Raw genomic sequence first — 7,516 nt, forward strand, 5'->3', positions numbered from 1 at the left:
AAAAAAAACAAAACAAAACACCAAAACACTAAACAAAACCCAAGCACACACACACCAAAAAATGAAGATTCATGTGGCTTTCATTCTGGTAATAAAGCTGCAGATGTGAACTCTGAATACGTCAACAGCTAATTAGCTACATCATGGCAGCGCAAATCATGTGCTGCAAAGTAATAAATAAGAAAGCTTTTGCTGTATCATGGGAGTTGTTAAAAGCGTATATAGTTTCAGAAGGGAATGCCAGATTTCTGTTCCGTAGTGACTCCTGTTGTCATTAAGAACACGCCATTAACCCAAGCACAAAAGCAAAGAAAAAAACACTTTAAAATGTTGAGAGGAGCATATTCGTGTAACACCAAGCCTTAGACAGATTATTTAATTGAAATCTTTACATACCACTGTTCATTTTGTACAGCACTTTCCATCCCGGAGGAGGCAAAGTGCTTTCCACATAAGAGTTATAGCTGCAACACAAGCCCAACAAAAATCCTTGAAAATGTGCATATTTAATCCAAATGAAGTCCAGGAAATTTCAGGCTGGTGCAAATCAAAACCACACCAAGGATCCTGCTGACAAAGGATATAGGCAGTCACGCGTCAACCCATGGAGACATGGCCTGGCCCAGGTTTTTCTGTGTGTGCAGATGGAGGGGCTGTGACCAGTTACAGAGTTAATCTGATAAATGCAATCAATCTTTTTTAGAAATATGTGCTCCCAAGGAGAATATATCAGGGATCATTTCATCTCAGCCTAAGGTAAGGTCCTAAATTAGGGTCAAGCCCTTGAAAAGGCTAGTTCTCTCCACTTGCACAAAAGAAAGTTAGCTCAGGAGTAAACATCTATAGCTCAGAGACTTACTGTTAAGTGATGTAAATCTTACTGTGAAGCACCTGAATCTGACTGTATGAATCAAGAGCTTGTTTTTTCCAGAATTGTCTCTAGTGTTGATATTGCCTCTCACTATGCATTGCTTCCTCAATTTATTTACCTGTAGCTGTAGTTAGGAAGGATAACCTCCTTCTGCAGAGTTAAACCATAATAAAGATTAGTTAGTGCGTGTGGCTAACAATAGTTTCAAAGAGTAAAGGGGTTATTGATCAAGTCTGATATTTAAACCATGTCTCTCAATTGTGTTTTAACTATAGGAAAGCACACATCAAGGAACAAAAGGTAGGAGAGCTGCAGACATCCCATCAGCAGCTACCAGTACACATTTGCTCTACACGCCATGGCAACCATGTTATTGTGGCTGCCTCTACCCCTAATATGTGCCCTTGTTTTAGAGGTTTACATTGTCACCAGTGTTGGATTGCCAAGCTTCAGGCTCCTGCCTCTAAGTGAAGGCATCCACTGTTTTTAGCCTGACCTCCCCCATCCAAGGACCTGTTGCCTCTTTGTAATGAACCCATCCATCTTTGCTTGGTGACAACTCTAACATGTCAGTTCTTTGAATGTGAGGAAAGATGTTTAAAACATTTAGGAGTGATTTCAAAGCATTAGCTGAGCTAATAAACACCCATCTAATTTTACAAAAGAACCAGAGGAAAAGGAAATATACATAGGCAGTCCAATTGTGTACATCTTTGGGCGGAAATGGTACTTTTAATTCTTATTTTGGTCCAATTAAGAATAATTCTAAAACATCTCTGGGAACTGGAAGAAGTGAATAATTCTTGAGAGAAATTTATGGAATACTTATGTTCAGGGAGAGGCAGGAAAGCGTCCTTGAGTGCCTCTTTCCACACTTGCCCATAAGAATGAAAAAGGTGATAACAGTTGGGAGGAGTGGCAGAGGCTTTGCATTTTTCAAGCCTTCTGAAAGGTCCAGTTGCTTGGATTTAGAGGGTGTTTGCTCATGACTATTTGCAGAATGCTGCCGCTTGTCCCATGAGGGTTTGCCTGCCTTTTCAGAAAGCAGAGAAGAAATGGTCCTGATTTAAACGGAATGAAATTTTTGGAAAGGTTTCACTGATGAAAAGCAGAAGACAGACAGATAGCTGCTGGTTTAGAGGTGATATGGGAAGAACGCTTTGCACATGAAATAATTTGTAATTTTTTAGCAGCACTGCCTAAAGAAGTTGGATAAACAAGATTTTGTGTTTTGCTTTGAGCATGGATCACTTAGGCACAGCTGTCCAGGAGATTCAGCTTGTCCAGAAAAAGGAGAGTCCTAACTATAGTCACCACAATATGGATACGTACTTCCATAGGTTGCTTACATTTCCAGCGAAACTTCTGTGCCAAGAATTTCCTCCTAAGAGACCCCTAATAGACTGTGTTATTAAAAATAACAGTTTTGCTCTGCAGAATGAAGTGTTAATGTACAGCATCTTCAACAAAATGAAAAACACAAATCTAACTACCTCTTTTCATATAAGAGCAATCTGATGGTTCAGAAGAAAATGTGATTTTTCTGGGTCTTAAATTGCCATAGGACTCTGTAAACCTCACTTATATTTCTGAAGCCATAAAGACTAAAGACAATATTATATTAAATAATTTGCAGGATAAAAATACCTTTTTATTATCAAGTACTTGAACAGAGGAGGGACCTTAATGGAAATATTCTTTTATCAATTCATTATTATTATTGCTGTTGTTGTTTTTATTGCTGTTACTGCTGTATTGTTATTCCTGTGTCTATTTTAAGCCACAGTCAAGACTGAGGTTTCACTGTACAAGTGATCTATAAAAATCTACACAATAGATTACTGTTACTGCAATACATTAGAGTTTGCATGAAGGGAAAGGCTTTTTGCAGTAAATGTTTTCTCAAAGTATAATGGAAGAAGTCCCAGGAATAAAGTGTAAGCAAGCCTCCTGCTCCCAGGATTTTGCACCTGGGACATGGCAGCCCTGGCTGTACATACAGATCGGGGGATGAGATGGTGGAAAGCAGCTCTACAGAGAAGCATCTGGGGGTTCTGATCGACGGCAAGTTGAACATGAGCCAACAGTGTCCCTGGCAGCCAAGAGGGCAACTGTGTCCTGGGTGCATCCAGCACAGCATTGCCAGCCGGGCAGGGAGGTGATTGTCCTGCTCTGCTCTGCACTTGTGTGGCCCCACCTGGAACACTGTGTGCAGGTCTGGGTGCCACAGGATAAAAAAGATATAAAGCTACTGGAGAGTCCAAAAGAGGGCCACAAATTTGGTGAAGAGTTTGCAGGGGAAGCTGTATGAGGAGCGGCTAAAGTGAATGGGTTTGTTCAGCCTGGAGAAGAGGAGACTGAGGGGAGACCCCATGGCAGCTACAGCTTCCTCACAAGGGGAGAAGGAGGGGCAGGTACCAAACTCTTGTCTTTAGTGACCAATGACAGAACCTGAGAGAATGACAGGAAGATGTGCCAGGGGAGGTTCAGGTTGGACATTAGGAAAAGGTTCTTCACCTAGACGGTGGTGGAGCACTGGAATAGTGTGAATTTTGGGGTTGTCCTGTGTAGAGACAGGACTTGGACTCAATGATCCTTGTGGGTCCCTTCCAACTCAAGACATTCTATGATTCTATTAATATGATTCTACGATTCCCATTGCACAGCTCTGTGGCTGCACAGTGGCCATGTGGGACATCTTGTCAGGCTACACTTTCTTCCCAAGTATTTCAGCTCTTAAAAAGGCTGTGTTTAGTGTACATTTGTACTAAGGTGGAAAAATAGAAATGTTCTTTGCCTGTCTGAAGACATGCCAGGGCATTATTGCTTGGGATTTCAGTGAAACCAGAGTCTTCTCAAGTGCTTAACTCTTCTCTGCGCTGGCCTTGAAATCCCCTTTAACCAAGATATGTCTTTTAACATGGGCTGCTGCCCCAGGCACCTGAGTCCTGCTGTCTCAGTCCAGGCTGGCATCTGCTCAGTGTGTGCTGTGGCTCTCATTTGAAGGGCATGTGTGAGTTCATTTGCTCTGGTAGTTAATACGTGTTGGAGCAGAGAAAAGGGAGGAACTCTAATATGGGTTCAAGACACAGCTTGGACAGCTACATGGAAGGGATGGCACTCCCAGATACCACAGTGTAGGGTGCCACTTCACTGCTAGTTATTCAGCAAAACTATCGAGATAGAGAACTTCTTCCACAAATCCATTTTTCTCTAGACCAAAACAAAACTAATCACACCAAACAAAAGGAAACCACTTGACTCTTACATTGCTGCCAAAGATTTGGTGCCCTTGCATTGAGCATGTTATATTCTCCAGTGGGAGGCTAAAGAACAACCAAACTCCTTTCACTCAGTGGGAGGCCAGGGCCATGGCAGTGTTACATCCCCTCAGTCTCCACTGCAAGAAAAACAAGGAGTGGAAAAAACCAACGTGGTTCCAAAACATCATGGCTCTGATGCCGATATTTCAAATGGGAGCATATAGTAAGTGCAGTTTATTTCATGTATTGTTAAGCTATAGGTCATATAAAACCCCTTACACCTAGGTCACATAAAAAGTCCAAATCCCTGTTAATCCTCATGAACACTTCTCTGAGACAGGTGAATAATATTTCTAGGTCCTCAGTGGGAAAGCTATAGGCTGAAAATTCATCTCTAACTCTGCTGACTGAGTGAGGAAAGATTACAGCTGCAGGGACTTGGCCAGCCCACCTTTCTCTTGGAAGTCCAGAATCCCTGGGTTACCTACTGCCAAAAATGCAAATGTTTGCGATGTTAGTTTAGCTTCCATCGACCACCTAAAAGTGACAAATGAATTTCCACTCCCTGCATGATGTTTCTGAATGAGATGCTCTGTCCATTTTATCTCCAACCCAGCATAGAGACCTCCATGGCACTTTTTATAGTTACCTGCTTTACGCAGATTTCCCTCCCATTTGTGTGCCTCAAAAGGCTGACAGAAAACCCTGAGATGAACAGAAAGACTTTTGTTGACTTACCAAGGCTGGCGATCAACATGCTCTGGAGGTGAATCCCACCTGTAGCTGCAGAGCTGTGCACAGAGGAGGACATGATCTGCCATGGCCACATGAACCTGGGCTGACCTTACTTCAAAGCATGATGGAGAGCACGTGGTCCTCTTGAGCACAAACCCGTGCATCATCACAAGATGAGCTGTTGCTGCTTTCTTGGGTAACCAGGGACAGAAAGAAAACAAAATAACAAAAAGGATAAATGAGAAGAATTTTTCATAAGAGGTTTTTAACAACGTGTTCCTCACCAGCTTCAGCTAATCCATGTTGAAAACAGGGACACGGATATGTTTCCTGACAAATGCAGAGAAAATATTTAGAGCACAGTCCAGTGTCCAGCTGGTATATTGGAATTGTGTGACAGGCGTCACTATCACAAACTTCTGGTTTCATTGTGAGGCCTTGGCAATGCTGCCATTGTCTGAAATACTGCCTGTGTCCTCAAAATAATAAAAAAAAAGCCCTGAAGAATAATGGTGCCTATTCAAGCCATGCCTGAAGGCATTTCACTTTTCAATCTCTTGGACACCATGCCCAGGGCAGACTCTAAAAGCTCTCTGTTCTTAGCTACATCCCCGCAGTCTTTCCAGGTGCTCAGCTCATCTCTCTGTTCTCTTCTCCTCACCAGTCCCCCTCCAGTATCTTTCCCTCTGGGATGTCCAGACAGTTTCTGACCAGGAAGAAACACCAGGAGAACCAGCCTGATGACACAGCTCTTCTAACCTGGGAGCACTCACCTCAACCTGCGGCACAGAAAATATTCAGTAAAATACCCACTAATCCATTGCTGGCAACCTGGGTCAAGCTGCAGGCATAGCATTCGCTCTTCACAAAGATGATATGTTGGCTCTGATCCTTACAGGACCCAGAGGCAAAGAAACATGATCAACAATGATGAAACTGAGTTAATTATACATATCAGCTGAGGGTTGATCTGAAGGACTTGTCTTCACTTGGGAGCCTGTCACTAGGAGACAGAACTCCATGAACCTGGCTCTTACTCTCCCTTTTTCTCCCATGTGAAGATAAACAAGACTATAAGATTGAGCAATAAAGTTTTGCTCTGTTTGAAACCTGGCTAGACCAGACATGGGAAATAATTGCCAGTGAAACCTGAATTGCAGTGAATTCTGAGAAAAACATGATCCAAAAAAGAGCTGATAGTGGATGGAGGGAAAGGCAAAGACTCCCAAACCTTGTATTTTCTGGCAGCTGAAGAGGCAGCAGACGTCTTCATAAAACAGCTTTCCCCCTCCTGGGTTGACACGGTGCTGTTGGATCCAAAGGGCACAAATGCCAACTGCGCTGCCTGACATGCTCCAGCAAGGAGAAACGTTGCAGCCTGTGTTTGGCAGGGTGATATGCTGTCAGAGAATTTCATAGCCTTGGGGTGCAATTACCAAAAGCTCTGGCGCCTGCTGAGTTCAATCTGTGTTTAGATACAGTTGATAGGCAGGTACCCGAGGGGTACCCAGCGAGAGGCAGGAGGGCAGGATGGTGAGAGCACTTGGCGACCATCCTGCCTCATGCAGGGGGAGCCAAGTCAGTGCTGTGATGTGGACATGGTTCAGGGGCTGTGGAGGAGGCAGGAGAAGTGGTGGCTCAGGTTTGGCCCAGGTGGCTGCTAAGCCCCAACAGCTGCATGCAGGGCTGCAAGAGAGGGTCTGAGCAATGATCATATGCAAAAAGGCCAGCCTGAAGGTAAAAGAGGAATGGGAGAGCAGAATGGGGGCTGGTGACCTTCCAAGGGAAGGGGTTTTAATCTGCAGCTTTTGTTTTATTCAAAGGTCTTTGATCCTCTGGGGTGAAATGGGTAAGGGGATTGCAAGGTTTCCCCATGGGTGCTGTGCATGTGGAAGAGGTTGTCAGCCCATCTATCCCAGCTGCTGGGCCTGGCAGGCTTGGTCCCTGCTGCCCACCAAAGGAGAAAAGAGCCTTTGAAGTGAGAGCTGGAGTTATGCTTGTCCTAAACTGGGATATCACTGGGCTGTAACCATGACATGGGGCTTGTCAAAATGTCTCATTTTTTAGCTAGCAAGATATAGCTGATCTGCTAAGGTCTTGTCTGCTACCTTGACCTTTTACAGGTGTAAGGAGTCCCAGGAAAACAAGAAGACAATGCAGATTATTTTGCTGTAAAGCTACAATGAGGCTTGGCTTTCTTTTACACCCACTAAGGGTGCCTCAGGATAAAGCTAATCCCACCCTGTCCTGTGTTCAAGTTTTCAGTTCCACTGTGCACAATCCTAGCCTCATTTAAAAGCACTCACCCAATAACATATCAGAATATGTGTCAGATATTTTTTGATCTGAGAGTCTGGAAAATTTATGCAAAATCAAAATGAAAAAAAACCAAAACAACGTAGTTCAGTTCACTTGCTTATTAAACCTCAGTAGAATATTTTTCTCTCCAGTCTATGCAGAGGAAAAAGCACAAGAACAGCTGATTATTTTTTTTTAGACTTCCTTTACTGAAAAAAACCCTGCAATGATGAGTGATGTTACTAAATATAAAAGCAGATCTCTACAGTGGCCACATTAACAGATTGCTGAGTATTGCGAGGCAAAAGTGTCTGTGCAGAGCTGCAAAGAGCAGAAGATAATGGAAACT

The 7,516-nt window shown here is 43.4% G+C and overlaps 1 long non-coding RNA gene across 1 annotated transcript in view; it reads right to left on the reverse strand.

The window, feature by feature from the left end:
- LOC135578546 (uncharacterized) overlaps nucleotides 1-4,983 on the reverse strand; it is a 31,299-nt gene extending 26,316 nt beyond the window's left edge. The window contains exon 1 of the long non-coding RNA XR_010470298.1: nucleotides 4,873-4,983. This is a non-coding gene — a long non-coding RNA (uncharacterized LOC135578546). The remainder of the gene's footprint in view (nucleotides 1-4,872) is intronic.
- Nucleotides 4,984-7,516: the final 2,533 nt, after the last annotated feature.

This window comes from Columba livia, chromosome 1, assembly GCF_036013475.1.
Source record: "Columba livia isolate bColLiv1 breed racing homer chromosome 1, bColLiv1.pat.W.v2, whole genome shotgun sequence".
Classification (NCBI taxonomy): domain Eukaryota; kingdom Metazoa; phylum Chordata; class Aves; order Columbiformes; family Columbidae; genus Columba; species Columba livia.